This window comes from Narcine bancroftii, chromosome 6, assembly GCF_036971445.1.
Source record: "Narcine bancroftii isolate sNarBan1 chromosome 6, sNarBan1.hap1, whole genome shotgun sequence".
Classification (NCBI taxonomy): domain Eukaryota; kingdom Metazoa; phylum Chordata; class Chondrichthyes; order Torpediniformes; family Narcinidae; genus Narcine; species Narcine bancroftii.
Window position 1 is genome coordinate 47,119,298 of NC_091474.1, and position 16,758 is coordinate 47,136,055.

The 16,758-nt window shown below is 46.6% G+C and overlaps 1 long non-coding RNA gene across 1 annotated transcript; it reads right to left on the reverse strand.

Moving 5' to 3' along the window:
- Positions 1-713: 713 nt before the first annotated feature.
- Positions 714-14,790, reverse strand: LOC138737506 (uncharacterized). Its single transcript, XR_011340986.1, has 2 exons — positions 14,671-14,790; positions 714-1,735 (listed from the first exon to the last, which is right to left on the reverse strand). It is a non-coding gene; the product is annotated as an uncharacterized lncRNA (long non-coding RNA).
- Between the last annotated feature and the right edge of the window lie 1,968 nt (positions 14,791-16,758).

The following is a 16,758-nucleotide window of genomic DNA, read 5'->3' on the forward strand; positions in this document are numbered from 1 at the left end:
GTCCCACTCCTGCTCCAAGTCCAGCTGCACAAGGGTAATGGGAGAGGCTTCCCCTAGGAGCCGGATACTTGATTTGGAAAACAGGTGAGGAAAGATGGTTACAAGAGCCTCGTTACTGAGGACTTGAGTTATGCTGCCTTGGCCCGCCCTGGAGCCGAGAGGTCAGCAAAGAAGTTATTGAGAGCCACAAAAGCCTTGGACAAAGAAATGGTGGAGGAGAAATTGTCAACTCGGGGCAGAGCAGCAAGTGGCGACTGGGATTTGGGGTAGCAGGCGTTTTCCACTGAGGTTAGGTGAGATACAAACCAGAGGACAGGGGCTAAAGGTGAAATGGGAACAGTTTAGTGGGAACTTCTTCAGAGAGTGTGGAATGAATGTGGGCGTGATTTTAGCATTTAAGAATAATTTGGACAGATACATGGATGGGAGGGGATCAGAGAGGATTAGACTGGGTGCAGGTAGGTGGGCCTACACAAAATAATGGTTCAGTGTGGACTAGAAGGGTCGCAATGCCTGTTTCTGTGCTGTAATATTCTACGGTTCCATATACAAATAGACCAACAGCTCGAGACTGTTTTGTCATGTTATTCAAAAGTGTATACTATTAGTAAGACCTTACTGATGACATGCCTCTGAGAAATACATCTAACATGGTATATTGGTTAATTAATTATTGTTTCAAATAAAAAGCACAACTTGGAAAAATAGCAGTCTTACGAGTCGATCATATAGAAATTTAATTTGAAATGCTTCTTTCTAATGTACAAGTAACAGTGTCATATTTATAAACAGTAATCTTTGCAACAAATCTTCTTCCTCGAGGCCAACTTATTCCCAGCATCATGTGAACATTGGGTTATTTGATTTCACTTTCTTTGCGATTGACTGATCACTGCTCTCGAGCAACTAGACGTTAATTTGAGAATTTTCCTTTGTACTCTTCCCGAGGATCCTTTGTTCATGAGGACAAATTAATCATCAAAAAAGGACTCTCTTCTCCTTACATCAAGATTTCATCCGCATCTCCAATTAGGGATGGGTTATCATCTCTGAACTTTTGGGCAGCCAACATCATGTCCTCGGCTTTTACCCTGGGCACGGGGACAGTGGGGATGCCAGCTATCATCATGGCAAGGGCAAGGATACACGTTCTGGGCGTCTCATTTGGCTTGACAGCTTCTGCGTTCGTTCCATACGCAGACACGTCCGGGTGTAACGTGACCCTCGTTCTCTGAGTGGAGGAGGCTGAGCTTTCATTGGGAAACCCTTTTCTTTGGAGGTGATAATGTTCTAGCTGCTGGAATTGAATGACATGAGGTGAAGGTCCACTGTGATTTGGAACAAGGTTCTGTAAGCTCAACACTATTGTAGGATGGTTGAAGTAATTCTGGTGATGCAAGTAATCTGCCTGGTTATTGGGCACAGTGTTTAATGAATATGCTTCATAAAAGCCTTGGGGATAAATTTCTGGATAATAATTTCCCCATTGTTTCCATTGTTGTCCTAGATATTCCATAGTACCTTGTGAGGGAATTGATTGATCAAAGTGTGTCAGAGCCAATGGAGATGGAATGCATTGGTCATGAAAGACTATGGTATTTGATTTTCACAGATTCCGGATTGTTCCCTAGATGGTTTCACCCACAGCAGTGCATTGAGACAGCGGCAGAAATTACAATTTGGAGAATTTCAACACCAGAGATTGTTCTCAATTAGAATCAACACAAACAATCACCTAGGGGAAAATAAAGCTCATTAACAAACATGTGCAGGTGATTCAAATAATTATTCACTAAAAGTTAAATATTTAATCTTTGCAGAATATAATTATTGAACTTAACATTTTGCGTTTTCAGCAATGTGTTAAATGACAGCAACACCAAAAAGACACCTTATTGAGTTGTTGCATGTAACTTTTAAATGTATATTCCTAAAATCCTACATGCAAGGCAAGACCAAACTTACAATTCCTCTGCGATAGCATCAATCGATGTCAATGAGACCAGTGTCTCCAGTACAATTCCAATGAGGGCTTTAAAGGAGTAAAACCGCAGACACAACAGAACAGAAACAGGCCCTTTGGCCCATCTAGTCAATGACATCTTGTCCCATCGACATGCACCATGACCTTAGTTCATAGAGCCCCCGTCCATGCACCTAACTAATCAAAATCGAACCCACATCCCTCACCTATACCAGCAGTTCACTCTGCCCTCTCCACCCTCTGGAGTGTAGAAGTTCCCTCCAACATGCCCTTTAAACACTTCACCATTCACCCACATCCTCTGGTACTTGGCTCATTTAACCTCAACGGGAAAAAAAACTGGCTTCAATGTGATTTTTCTTTTAATTTAGAGATACAGCACGGCGACAGGTCCTTTCGGTCCACAAGACCATGCCACCCAATTTACATCCAATTAACCTGCAGCCCCAATACATTTTGAAGAGTGGAAGGAAACCAGAATCCCCCCCCCCGGAGGAAATCCACACAGGGGAGAACGTACAAACGTCTTACAGACAGCAGAGGATTTAAACCCCAGTCCCGATCATTAGCGTAGTAGCAGCATTGCGCTAACTGTGCCACCAAAATTGTGTTTACACTTTAAATTCCTTCATAATTTTATACATCTCTGTCAAATCTGCCCTCATTTTCTGACCCTCCAGGCCATTGTAAGCTTGCCTTCTTTCTGGGTGCACTGCAATCTTCCAGACTCAATATCAAATCAACCACCTCAATTAATTTGCCTTCTTTGCTTGTGTCAGAAGGAGACAGTTTAGCCTGACATGATGAGGACTTCCATTATTTTCTGTTGTTCTTCTTTCCATGTTACCCAGAGAGGGGGAGGAGTGCAGGCAGAGTTTGACAAGCGATATGGATTCAGTCCTGACTTTAGGTCCGATCTGTGTAGAACTGATGCCTACTCCCTCATCCGCATGGATGTTCGTCAGTTGCACCAGATTTTAGACAATAGACAATAGACAATAGACAATAGGAGCTGGAGTAGGCCCTTCGGCCCGTCGAGCCAGCACCGCCATTTTACAGATCATAGCTGATCACTCCCATCAGTACCCCTTTCCAGCCTTATCCCCATAACCCTTAACTCCTTTGCCCACTATTCTATGTTTATTTGGTACAGTCAGCATAACAGAGAGTGCAAAACCATCCGTTGCCCAAGAGGAATATGGTAACCTGCCCAAATGACTATTGACCAGTGGCATTTCACGTCGACAGTGATGAAGTGTTTCGAAAGGCTGGTGACAAAGCATGTCAGCTCCTACGCAGACACGGGGAGAACCCAGGTCTTGATTGCTGGTGCTGTAACTGCATTGTGCTGACCGCTACGCCAACCATGCCACCACGTTGATGGAGGCGGGGTGGGGGTTGCACGATGTTCTGAGTTACATTCACCACCTTCTGCAGCTTCTTCCAATTTTGAGTAGAACAGTTCCTGTCCCACACTGCAATGCATTCAGCAAGTCTGCTTTCAAAGGTGCTCCATAGTGGTTGTTGAGGGATGAGGGGACTCCCTCAGTCTTCTCAGCAATTCAAGGAGTTGGTTCAGGTTCTTCAACATCGAGTCAACGTGCTCATCCCATATCCAGTCATTGGAGATATTTACTCCTTATCCACACTTTCCACTTCAGTGCCTTTGATGTTGATGTGAATTTGGATTCTACCCTGAATCAATGATCATCTCCTTTGTCTTAATGATGTTGGGAGGTTGTTACCATGCCACTTTCAATCTCTTCCCACTTCCCCAAGGCATGTGGTTTGAGTGTTTAATTGGCTGCTGTGAACTGCCTCGTGTGCAGATGAATGGTAGAATCCTGTGAGGTATTTATAAAATGTGGGGAGAAGAGCTTACAGCAGTGGTTCTCAACCTTTCTCTTTCTACGCACATACCACTTTACGTATTCCCTATGCCATGGGTGTGATTAGTAAGATGGTATGTGCATGGAAAGAAAAAGTTTGAAAACCACTGTTTTAATTGTTCCTAATTAACTCGTTATGTGCACGGCCTCAGAACTCTAAAGGAAATGGGCCAATGACAATTTTCCTCAAGCAAACTATTTCAGTGACAATTGGGTCTAGAGCAGTGGTTCTCAACCTTCCCTTCCCATCCACATACCACTTTAAGCAATCCCTTACTGATCACAGAGCTTAGGGATTATTTAAAGTGGTATGTGAATGGAAGGAAAAAGGTTGAGAACCACCGGCTTACAGGGAAAATTAATGAATTATTTGATCTGAGACTTCAAATATACTAGATGGGCTGAATGTCCTCCTACTTCATAAAGTATTGAAACACAGAAGTAGGATCTGGAGACTACAGTGTCAACTATTAAGTGCCCTTTCACCTGCAATTGGTCTGAATCCCTCCATGTCTTGGCACCAAGGCTATAAGAAACATTCATCAAGTGTGTTGCAACAAACTGGTGAGAGTGGGAAACTGCAGAGATCTCAAAGCCAGGAAGGTATTCCAATGAGGTGTTCTCACATACGCGGTGAGGTGTCCTCCAACCCTAACCCAAATAATACAGAAATAAGTAATATCCATCAGAAACTTTGTATTGTCTGCTGTAAGGCAAAAAGTCATCATGGACATTAAACAGTGTACCTAACCTAATGTCATTTCAGAGACATTGTGTCAGTGGCTTGATCTCCAGCATGCCCATAACATCTACAGCCTCACAGGCTGTCATTCAAACCATTGGCAACCCGAGCTCCTGATCCAAACCTCTGGCACGTTCAGAAAGCCTTCAGCGCCCCAAGGCGCTTCAGGAGCCCTTCTTGGACTCAGCGCTGTTTTGAATCCTGGCTCTGATACCTGATTGCCATGAGCCAGTCACCATCAGCCCCAAGCCTATGCAAGTCCTTTGACCACAGGTCACCAGCCTGCGTGGGTCCTTCTGCCGCTGAGCCCTTCACTGGTCCGCTGCCTTGGTCACTGACCTGCAGGACCATTTCCTACGTTTCTCGCTTTCCTCAAGGGGTGTTCTCCTCATTACTTGTGCCCTGCGTCGGTCCCCTGCCTGGGGACTTCTCTGAGTCCAAGAAGGGCCCCTGAAGTGCCTTGGGGCGTTGAAGGCTTTCTGATCGTGCCAGAGGTCTGGATCTGGAGTTCGGGTTGCCAATGGTTTGAATGACAGCCCGTGAGGCTGTAGATGTCATGGGCATGCTGGAGGTCAACTCCTCAGTATCTGTGGCCCAGCACAGGCACCACCATCTTGGGCAACCATGTTTACAGATAAATCACCATCAACCCCTTTAACATGGCGATTGAAGCCATCACCATTAGAAATGGGCAGTAGGGCCCTGCAGAACAGCAGAAAGTGGTGAATGTTTGGAGACAGTAACTGTGAAAAGGACATGATTGAAGCAGAATTTAAAGTTAAGGGTCATTGATCATATGAACCCCACAAACAGCCCCTTCTTTTCCAAGAATGTGGAGGTTGTCTACATGGATTTTAGTGAGGTCTTCGACACGGTCACGCATGAGAGGTAGATCAAAACATTTTAGTCACTTGGTATTCCGTATGAGGCAGTAAATGGGATTAAACTTTGTGGGAGAATCCAGAGTGTGGTAGCGGATGATTGCTTCTCTGACTGGAGGCCTGTGACTAGTGGTGTGCCTCAGGGATCGAAGCTGGGTCCCATGTTGTTTGTCATCCATATCAACGATCTGGATGATAATGCGGTAAATCAGATCAGCATGTTTGCAGCTGACAAAATGATTGGTAATGGACAGCAAGGAAGGTGCAGAGGGATCTGGACCCGCTGGAAAAATGGCAGATGGAATTTAATGCAGACAAGTGTGGGGGGAGGGGGTGTTGCATTTTGAAAGGACAATATTTGCATTATTATTTTTAATGATTGATATTTATGTTTTTGCTTGGGTTAAATGGGAGGGAGGGTGAGCGACGGGGGAGTAGGGAAAGATGGGGAAAGGAAAAAGTTTGTAAAACTATAAATAAAATGTTCAAAAAAAAAGAATGTAAAATCGTGCACCAACAGGCTGAAGTTTCTACCCCGCAGCCATCAGGCTTTCGACGAACACCACAATAGAGCTCGCTTGCTGCCCTTGCTCGGGGATAATTGATCTTTTTATTCTAACTCTACGCTCAGTAACTGTTTTACTTTATGCAGCCATGTCAATTAACACAGGTTCACCTGTTTGCCTCATCACTTGGCCAGGTGCAGCATGACATTTGAAGTAACTCTCAAAATTCTGTGGACACCGTGGTTGAAGTAAAAGCACAAAACGCTGGAGAATCTCAGCAGGTCAAACTGAGTAGCAATGGTAAAGATACAGAACCGATGTTTCGGACTTGAGCCCTTTATCAGGGTATGAATATTAGGCCATGGACTCCGCTCCACCTACCGGCCCATTCCCCAAAACACAAATTCAATTGTTATTCAAAAATCCAACCATCTGGGTGTCTAAAATACATTTACTGCTTCATTGGTTCAAGAAATCCACATCTTCACCTCTCTGGGAGAAGCATGTAACGGCACTGAAGTCAATTTTTTTTAAATTATTTCCTAGACACAACACGGTATTCCTCAACTCCCCAAACACCGCCCAGCTAAACTCCTCTGGCCTTCTCATTGGCTCACCGCCACATGGTGATCCTGACGCTCTCACTCTCCTCCTGGACCTGAGATCCAACACCCATATACGGACACTTAATATACCTACGCATGCACGCTATTACCCCCACGTGTCGCATCACTTATATCTTCGGTGACGACCGGCAACCGCTTCCAATAGTGCACAACCATGACAGTACCCCACTTCCCTCAGCCTCCAAGCCACAAAAGGAAAACTTGTTCCACTATGTAACGGTCTGGAGAGCTGACAGTTTGGCCTGACCTCATTCAATAGTGGAAGAGAGGCGATGTACGATCCGACTGCCAAGAGTGTGACAGATCCACTGACTCTGGCTCCAAAGCAGAACATGAACCGGTTTTAACCTGTCGATGGATCCATTCCTGTCGATCATAAAAGCCTTCAGGTGGTGTTGAAAGACCTGAAAAGGACCATCATAAATAGGTTGAAATGGTTTGCAAACAGCATCATGCCGGAGGAACACATGAATACAGCGTTGCAAATCATTCGACACAGGTGATGTCTGACGTGTAGGAGTAGGTCAGAGTAATCTCATGTTTTCCTGAAGACAATCAATCAAACGTTACTGGCCGGATCATAGAGCGTTGGGCTTGGACTTGGATTCACATACTCGCCTGGTAAGGTTAAAGTGGTGCCATATACCAGCTCTGCTGCTGAACATCCAAGATATGCCTTAACAACAGTATGCCTCCAAGGAGAATCATGGGCAAACGTTCGCTCCGTGTAGATGCATCACCACCTGCTGTTAATGCTGCCTTCAATTGTTGATGGAAACGCTCAACGAGGTGGATGGCCTGCGGTTGGTAAGTTACAATGTGATTATAAATAGGGCCGAGAAGATCAGTGAGAGCTCAGAACAACGCCGACTCAAACTGAGACCCTCAATCAGTTGTAATAGTGACTGGAACGCCAAAAGATGGAATCCAATGATCCACAAAAGCCCTAGCGACTGGCTCCACAAAGATGTCAGTGACAGGAATGGCCTCCTGCCACCTGGTAGTGCGGTCTTCACATGTGAGCAGGTAAGTATATCCCAGGGATGGCAGAAGTGGGCCTACCAAGCCTAGGTGGACGTACTGGACATGGGAACAACAAAATCCCCCAGCTTGGACTTCGTGTGTCTGGAGACTTTAGAGCAGTGACACGGCAAGCAGGTCCTTGCCCATAATCCAACACCCCATCTAACATGAGGCCAGGTAAAACATTCCATGACTAGTTTGATTGATGCTCTTCTACCAGATGCGATAGATTGTGAAGAGACCTAAAAATATCCCACTTAATAGCCGCCGGCACAAAAGGCCGAGGCCTTCCTGTGGAAAAATCATAGGCTAACTTTTCACCCCGATTCATCCAGGGTCAGATCTTGAAGATAGAGACCAGAGTTGATCTGGCGATACCAGATGAGATCAGGATCAGTTGGCTGTGCACAAGCCATGGCGGTGAAATCGATGGCAGTAGTCGTATGAAAGGCACCAATGTTGTGCCTGGACAGGGAATCAGCCACGACATTCGCTTTTCCTCAGATGCACCGTATGTCCGATGAAAATTGTAAGATGCAGTCCAGGTGCTGAATCTCTCTGGGCGAGTAGAGATGTGTGCTTGTACTCGCGGTATGCGTGAGAGGATCGTGGCCTGTATAAATGGTGAAAGGTCAACCTTCCAATAAAAAGTAGAAATGTTTCACTGCGAGATAGATGGCCAACAGTTCTTGGCGAAACTGTACTGAACTTTGCATGAGCAGATGACAACTTGGCTGAAAAAAACGCCAGCGATTCCAATTGCCCACTGACTCGTTGTTCTAACCCTGCTCCCACAGCACTGACAGGTTCATCTGTGGCAATAGAGGGCAGGGCTTTTGATGTACAAGCATCACGGCATTCACAAGCGCACTCTTCACATCGTTGAAAGAGTGCACGGCATCGTCTCCCAAAGTTAATGGTCTTTTGGACACGAACTTTACAGATCCTTTCAGTTGTTCAGTAAGGGGTAATAGAGATCCAGCAGCATTTGGCAGGAATCAGCGATAGAAATTCATCACCCCTAAAAAACCGTCACAACTGGCCAAATCTAATGGGTGTAGGAAATTCTTGAATCCCTCGCACTTCCGATTCATCATGCAAAATACCATGTTGCGTAACTCTGTCCCAAAAATGTATGATCAGCAACGCCAAAAAAAAACCACATCTACTGGGATTGATTACAGTGCCAAACTCATCAAGCCTCTGGAACAATGAGATAAGGCGGCGCTTGTTCTCCTCTTCATCCACACTAGTGACCAGAATATCATCCATGTAAACAAACACAGAATCAAGGCCGGCGAGTACGTGGTCCATAAATGTCTGGGCAATGCGAGTCTCCTTAGATGGCTGTGGGCGCCTCCGAAGGGCCGCCTTAAGCATGTTGTATGGGAGATGACCATCCAGATCCACCCAGACATCCTCCACTTCACAGGAATGTGCTCTGGAGGACGCCCCACAAGTAAACCATGCTTCCTCTTCTGACTCGTGAGACTGAGGACAGAGAAACGCGCTTTGGGGATCGTGAACCATGATGGTGCTTTCTTAATTAAAAAAAGGGGAAATCGTCAATTTGACCTCCCCAACTGCTCCTGTAAGGAGTTTATCTTCTCATTTAAAATCTTCATTTTAAATGAGAAGGTCCTGTAACCTCACAGGGTCATCACTGATTAACCACAGCTTACAAACAAATAAAGAATACACTCATTCCTTTCTTTCAGCCACCCTGGTCAACTTTCTTTTGTTAGTTCCTAGACACAACATTCCATTCCTCAACTCCCCAAACACCACCCAGCTCTGACTTTCTCATTGGCCCACTGCCACATGGGTGATCCTGACGCCCTCACTCTCCTCCCACTGCATCTGAGATTCAACACCTGTATACTGACGCTTAACCCGCCCGCGCATGTGCACTATTACTCCCGCGTGTCACACCGCTTACTTCAGCAGCAGCGTCGGCAGCGCTCCCGATGAAGGTGAGTACACATCCACAACAACCACAGTGGAATGGGAGAAGGAGTGCTCAAAAAAACCAGGGAGGGTAAGACCTTAGGCACTTTCTCCATTGGCGAACAACTTTTAGCCAATAAATGGAACCAGTGTAAAAATGACTTTAGCGCACAAGACTTTGGTGAGTGGATGATGAAACAGCGCAGGAGTTGACGTGGTGCAGGAGTTGAGGAAAGACTACCCTATAGGATTCAGCACGAAAGCACAGGTAAGGGCAGGTTTTCTTATATTTTCTGTTATTTCATAGATAGTTGGAATGGCAAACAGGGCAGGGCCTGCTTCTTTTGCAGTATGTGTATAGTCAGGGAAGCCAACCCTCCCCCTCCCCCTGGTGACCATCTGTGAGAAATGTGTGCAGCTGCAGCTCTTTGCAAAACATTGGAGATGGAACTGGATGAAAAGGTCATTTGGGAAGACAAAAGTTACAGGGGACAGTCAAACCTAGAAGGCAGCAGGAAGGCAACTGGGTGACAGTCAGTAAAGGGAACAGGCAGTCGCTGCAGGGCACACCTGTGGTGGTTTCCCTCTTTAACACATACCATTCAGGGGATGGCCTACCAGAGGCAAGTCATGACGATCAGTTTTCGGCCATGGAATCTGGTTTGTGGCTCAAAGGGAAGGGAGGAGAAAAGGTGAGCTGTAGTGATAGGAGATTTGATTATTAAGGAAACAGATAAGAGATTCTGTGGAAGAGATTGAGAATCCTGGATGGTATGTTGCCTTCCAGGGGTCAGGGACTGGGATATCTCATATTGAACATTTCTGAGAGGGAGGGTGAGCAGCAAGATGTTGTGATCCATGTAGAGACCAATAATGTGGGTAGGAAAGGTGATGAGGGCCTGCAAAGAGAGTTCAGGGAATTAGGTGCTAAGTTGAAAGACAGAACAAGCCAGGGTAATGATCTCAGGTTTGCTTAGTAAGGTTCGAAATAGGAAGATAATGCGGCTTAATACGTTGCTGAAGAGATGATGCAGGAGCGAGGGCTTCAGGTTTCTGGATCATGGAGCTCTCTGCCAGGGAAGGTGGGACCTGTAAGGGTGGGACAGTTTGCATCTGATCTGGAGAGTGTGAGTGTTACTGTTCTGGGAGATTTAAACTAGATTTGCAGGGGGATGGGAGCCAGAGGGCCAGGGTAGGGGCTGGAAAATGATTATGTTAAGACTGCATATAAAGACATGAATCAAAAGCATGTGCATGGTGGGAAAAATGTTCTCAGGTGTCTATTTCAATGCATGGCATACTGTCGGAAAGGGAGAAGAGCTTGGAGTGTAGATTGGTACATGGGATTATGACATTGAGGTCATTAGTGGTTATTTGTGAAACTTGGTTCCTCAATGTTCTGGTGTTCTGTTATTTCATATAACCATATAACAATTACAAAAGAGTCTGGAAAAACAACCAACTGAAAAACCTCACAAAGATTAGCATATACAGAGCCGTTGTCATACCCACACTCCTGTTCGGCTCCGAATCATGGGTCCTCTACCGGCACCACCTACGGCTCCTAGAACGCTTCCACCAGCGTTGTCTCCGCTCCATCCTCAACATCCATTGGAGCGCTTACATCCCTAACGTCGAAGTACTCGAGATGGCAGAGGTCGACAGCATCGAGTCCACGCTGCTGAAGATCCAGCTGCGCTGGATGGGTCACGTCTCCAGAATGGAGGACCATCGCCTTCCCAAGATCGTGTTATATGGCGAGCTCTCCACTGGCCACCGTGACAGAGGTGCACCAAAGAAAAGGTACAAGGACTGCCTAAAGAAATCTCTTGGTGCCTGCCACATTGACCACCGCCAGTGGGCTGATAACGCCTCAAACCGTGCATCTTGGCGCCTCACAGTTTGGCGGGCAGCAACCTCCTTTGAAGAAGACCGCAGAGCCCACCTCACTGACAAAAGGCAAAGGAGGAAAAACCCAACACCCAACCCCAACCAACCAATTTTCCCCTGCAACCGCTGCAATCGTGTCTGCCTGTCCCGCATCGGACTTGTCAGCCACAAACGAGCCTGCAGCTGACGTGGACTTTTTTACCCCCTCCATAAATCTTCGTCCGCGAAGCCAAGCCAAAGAGAAGAAGAAGAAGAAGAGAGATAACAATTACAGTACAGAAACAGGCCATATCGGCCCTTCTAGCCTGCACCGATTTAAGTGAAACTCCACTATTTCCACTACCTGCTCCCTGCCCGTAACACTGCAACCCCCTCACACCCATGTATTCATCCAACCTCCTCTTAAATGACAGAAGTGACCCTGCTGCAACTACCTCTTCTGGAAGGTCATTCCACCCAGCCACCACTCTCTGAGTGAAGAAGCTCCCTCTTATGTTACTTCTAACATTTTTCCCCCAAACCCTTAACTTATGACCCCTCGTTCTAATCTCCCCTACCCTCAAGGGTAAGAGCCTATTCACACCTACTCTATCTATTTCCCTCATAATTTTATATACCTCTATCAAAACCCACCTCACCTTTTACGCTCCAATGAATAAAGACCCAGTCTACTCAATCTTTCTCCGTATTCTAGATACTGCAATCCAGGCAAAATTTTAGTAAATCTTCTCTGCACTCTCTCTACCATATTGATATATGTCCAAACAATTTGGAGACCAGAACTGCACACAATATTCCAAACTTGGCCTCACCAATGCCTTGAACAGTCTCAACATCACCTCCTAGATGCAACCGAAAGCAGGAGGGGTGGGATTCCTAGTGAGGGGAAAATATCATGGCTGTGCTCAAACAGGACAGACTAGAAGGATCGTCTACTGAGGCTACATGAGTGGAGCTGAGGAACAGGTAAGAAATGACCATATTTATTATAGACCACCCAATAGTCAGTGAGAATTGGAATCAGATAGATCACAGACAACTGCAGGAAACCAAGTTGTGACAGTAGGTGATTTTAACTTTCCACAGACTGACTGGGACTCCCATACTGTCAAAGGGCTAGATGGGTTAAATTTTAGGCAAATGTGTTGAGGAAGGTTTTCTACATTAATATACAGAGGTACCAATGAGAGAGAGAGAGAGAGAGAGAGAGAGAGAGAGAGAGAGAGAGGGCAATACTAGATCTCCCATTGAGAAATGAGACAGGATAGGGGACAAAAATGTATGCAGGGGAACACTTTGTGTCCAGTGATCATAATGCCATTAGTTTCCAGGTCATTATAGAGAAGGACAGGTTGAGATTCTAAATTGGAAAATGATCAATTTTGAGAAAATGAGAAAGGATCTAAACACCATGGATAGGGAAAGGTTGTTTTCCAGCGAAGATGTGCAAGGTAAGTGGAGGGCCTTCAAAGGTGCAATTTTTAAGAGTACAGAGTTTGTATGCTCCTGTCAGGATTAAAGGCAAAGTTAACCGGCATAGGGAACCCTGGTTTTCGAGGGATATTGGGGATCTGGTTAAGAAGAAGAGAGGTGTAAAGCAGGTATAGCTCATAAGCATCAAATTGAAGTATAAACAATGAAAAAAAAGAAATTCTTTGGCTTTGCTTCGCGGATGAAGATTTATGGAGGGGTATGTTCACATCTGCTGCAGGCTCGTTGGTGACTGACAAGTCCGATGCAGGACAGGCAGGCACGGTTGCAGCGGTTGCAAGGGAAAATTGGTTGGTTGGGGTTGGGTGTTGGGTTTTTCCTCCTTTGTCTTTTGTCAGTGAGGTGGGCTCTGCGGTCTTCTTCAAAGGAGGTTGCTGCCCACCGAACTGTGAGGCGCCAAGATGCACGGTTGGAGGCGATATCAGTCCACTCGTGGTGGTCAATGTGGCAGGCACCAAGAGATTTCTTTAAGCAGTCCTTGTACCTCTTCTTTGGTGCACCTCTGTCTCGGTGGCCAGTGGAGAGCTCGGCATAGAACACGATCTTGGGAAGGCGATGGTCCTCCATTCTGTAGATGTGTCCCACCCAGCGCAGTTGGGTCTTCAGCAGCATGGATTCGATGCTTGCGGACTCTGCCAGCTCGAGTACTTCAATGTTGGTGATGAAGTCATTCCAATGAATGTTGAAGATGGAGCGGAGACAGCGCTGATAGAAGCATTCTAGGAATGATGCCAGTAGAGGACCCATGATTCGGAGCCGAACAGGAGCGTGGGTATGACAACGGCTCTGTACACGCTGATCTTTGTGTGTTTCTTCAGGTGGTTGTTTTTTCCAGACTCTTTTGTGTAGTCTTCCAAAGGCACTATTTGCCTTGGCGAGTCTGTTATCTATCTCTTTGTCGATCCTTGCATCAGATGAAATGGTGCAACCGAGGTAGGTAAACTGGTTGACCGTTTTGAGTTCTGTGTGCCTGATGGAGGTGGGGGGGGGCTGGTGGTCATGGTGGGGAGCTGGCTGATGGAGGACCTCAGTTTTGTTCAGGCTGACTTCCAGGCCAAAAGAAAGAAATTAAGAGAGTTAAAACAAGCCAAGGTTGCTTTGTCAGACAAGATAAGGGAAAATCCTAAGGGTTACTACAGGTATATTAAAACCAGAAGGACAGGAAGGGACAAAATTGGTCCTTTTGAAGATCAGAGTGGTTGGCAATGTATGGAGCCAAAATAGATGGGGGATATCTTAACTGGATTTTATGCATCTGTATTTACACAGGAAACTGATCGAGAGTCTAAGGAAGTGAAGCAAACAAGAAGTGAGGTCATAGAACCTATAGAGATTAAAGAGGAGGAGGAGCTTGCTGTCTTAAGCCCAATGAGGGTGGATAAATCCTTAGGGCCTGACAAAGTATTCTCCCAGACCTTGAAATTGCTGTGCCCTTCGCTCATACATTTAACATGTTCCTAGCTACGGATGAGGGGTTGTTTGAAGTCAGGAAGGTTCAGTCGCTCTTAGAGAAGTAGTAAATTGGATTAGACATTGGCTTTAAGGGAGAAGCCAGAGAGTGGTAATGGATGATTGCCTCTCTAACTGGAGGCTTGTACCTGATTCCACATCTGTATCGGGATGGCCACAGAAATGTCGATCACCTCTGACAGTTGCAATATCATGGTGACAAATAGTTAAAAATGTTATACCTTTACACCAGTCCTGAATCATTCATACATATTGGAAGTCCTCAGGGATGCTGTGCCATCAAAGGAGGGCCATGTGTGTTGGCTGAAATTATTACCCTGTTCTCTGAAGACCCATGAAAAAATACATACCTTCTGCTCAATACTTCAAAAGTCCTTCTCAATTGCAAAATAATTTGCTTTGTTACTCGTGTCTGAGTCAATAGCTGTCATAACTGATGACACGAACAGAGCCTGTTAACTCTTGATTGTGAGCTGGTCATGTAACTCACAACCAGCTTTTATTGTCACGTACAAAATGATATATATATACTTCAAAGAGTTGCCATGAGCATTGCCTGGTGCCCCTAACTACAAAAGAAAGGGAAGCAAAAAAGAATCCCTTCAGATCACTGAGTGTCCATCAATTCACCTCCAGCACTCCTGCAGCCTCACAGATTCCTGGTCAAACCATCAGCTCCAGAGCCAAACCTCCAATATGATCAGGAAGCGCCCAAGGCCCTTTGGGAGCCCTTCTTGCCCTCTACACCATCTTGAATCCTGGCTCTGATATGTTCCTATGAGCCAGTCTCCAGGAGCACGCAGCCCATGTGGGACTTTCCACTGCAAGCCACCAGCAGGCCACAAACTGTGTGGGTCCTTCAAGCCACTGAGCCCCCTCACTGGTCTTGCTGCCACGGTCTCCTCTGCTCCACCTTCTCAGCAGGAAGTGTTCTCCTATTTCTGCACTGGTCCGCTGATCCCCCTCATGATACGCTGTCATGCCACCATCTTGGGCACAGATCTCTGTGGTTGCAAGATGTTTAAAAAAAAACACCATTGGCTCCTCCAGCAGGCCATTCAAAGCCTGTACAGATTATCAGCATTAGAACTGGTCAGTCAAACCCTGCTGAGCAGGGCTGTGTCTCATGGGTGTAGGGAGGTGATGGGAAAAGAAAGCAAGTAGTTGGGAAGAAGAGAGAGGGAATTCATTAGGGAGAAAACCACTGGGTGCTTGGGAGATGCATGTGGGAGAAGGGTGGGGATAGAGTGGTGTGTGTTGGGGAAAGGGGTACGGGTGAATAGTGAAGATGGACTCATGTTTTGGGACTGGAGTGTGGGTGAGTGATAGGGATAGACTGTTGTGTGTTGGTAAGGGGTGTCGGCGAGAGGTGGAGATGGAGTGGTGTGTGTTGGGGAGAGGGGTATGGTTGAAGGGTGGAGATGGAGTTGTGTGCTAGGGACGGGTGCAGGTGAGGGGTGTAGATGGACTATTGTGTGTTGGGAGAGGGGTGTGGGTGAGGGGTAGGGATAGACTGTTGTGTTTTGGAGGAGGGGTGTGCATTGGGGGAAAGGTGTGGGTGAGGGGTGGGGATTGTCAGTTGTGTATTGGGAAGGGGTGTGGGGGAAGGGTGGGAATTGTCAGTTGTTTATTGGGAAGGGGTGTGGGGGAGGGGTGGAGATGGAGTGGCATGTGTTGAATGAGAGGTGCAAGGTGAGGGGTGGGGATGGAGTTGAGTGTTGGCGTTAGGGGAGTGGAGATGGATTGTTGTGTGTTGGGGAGAGGAGAGTGAGGATAGAGTGGGGGAGTGGACAGGAAGAGTCGAGGCCATTGATGTCATGTCGACAATTAGAAATGAAAATGTCGAGAGGGTAAAGACGCGAAAGGTTGTCCAGGGGAGGGGCAGTGGCAATGATGTGAGGTGGGCACATCTGTGGGAATAGAGGCTCCTCAGCCAAGAAACCAGCATGGAAGCAGGGGAAGAACTCACCATCATGGCAGTCCTCAACCCCAAGGAGATGAGCACACGATATGTGTAAAGCCTCTGCTGAGGGCAGAGAGGGGAGGACGAGGGAGAACGGTGCTATGACTGGGGCTGGGGGTGGGTTAAGGTAGAGGGAGGGGTTGGGGGTTGGGTGACAATGGAGACATGGCTGTGCAATAGGGCAGAGTGGGAAGGGTTGACTGGGGTCAGACCCAAGAACACAATGCTGGAGGAGCGGGCTCACAGAAGAGGGGGAGCTCGGGGGAAAGAGGGGAGAGGAAGAGTGATGCAGGGGATGAGGTTAGCAGCAATTGGGTTGTGGTGAGGTAGGAGGAAGGGAGTGAGG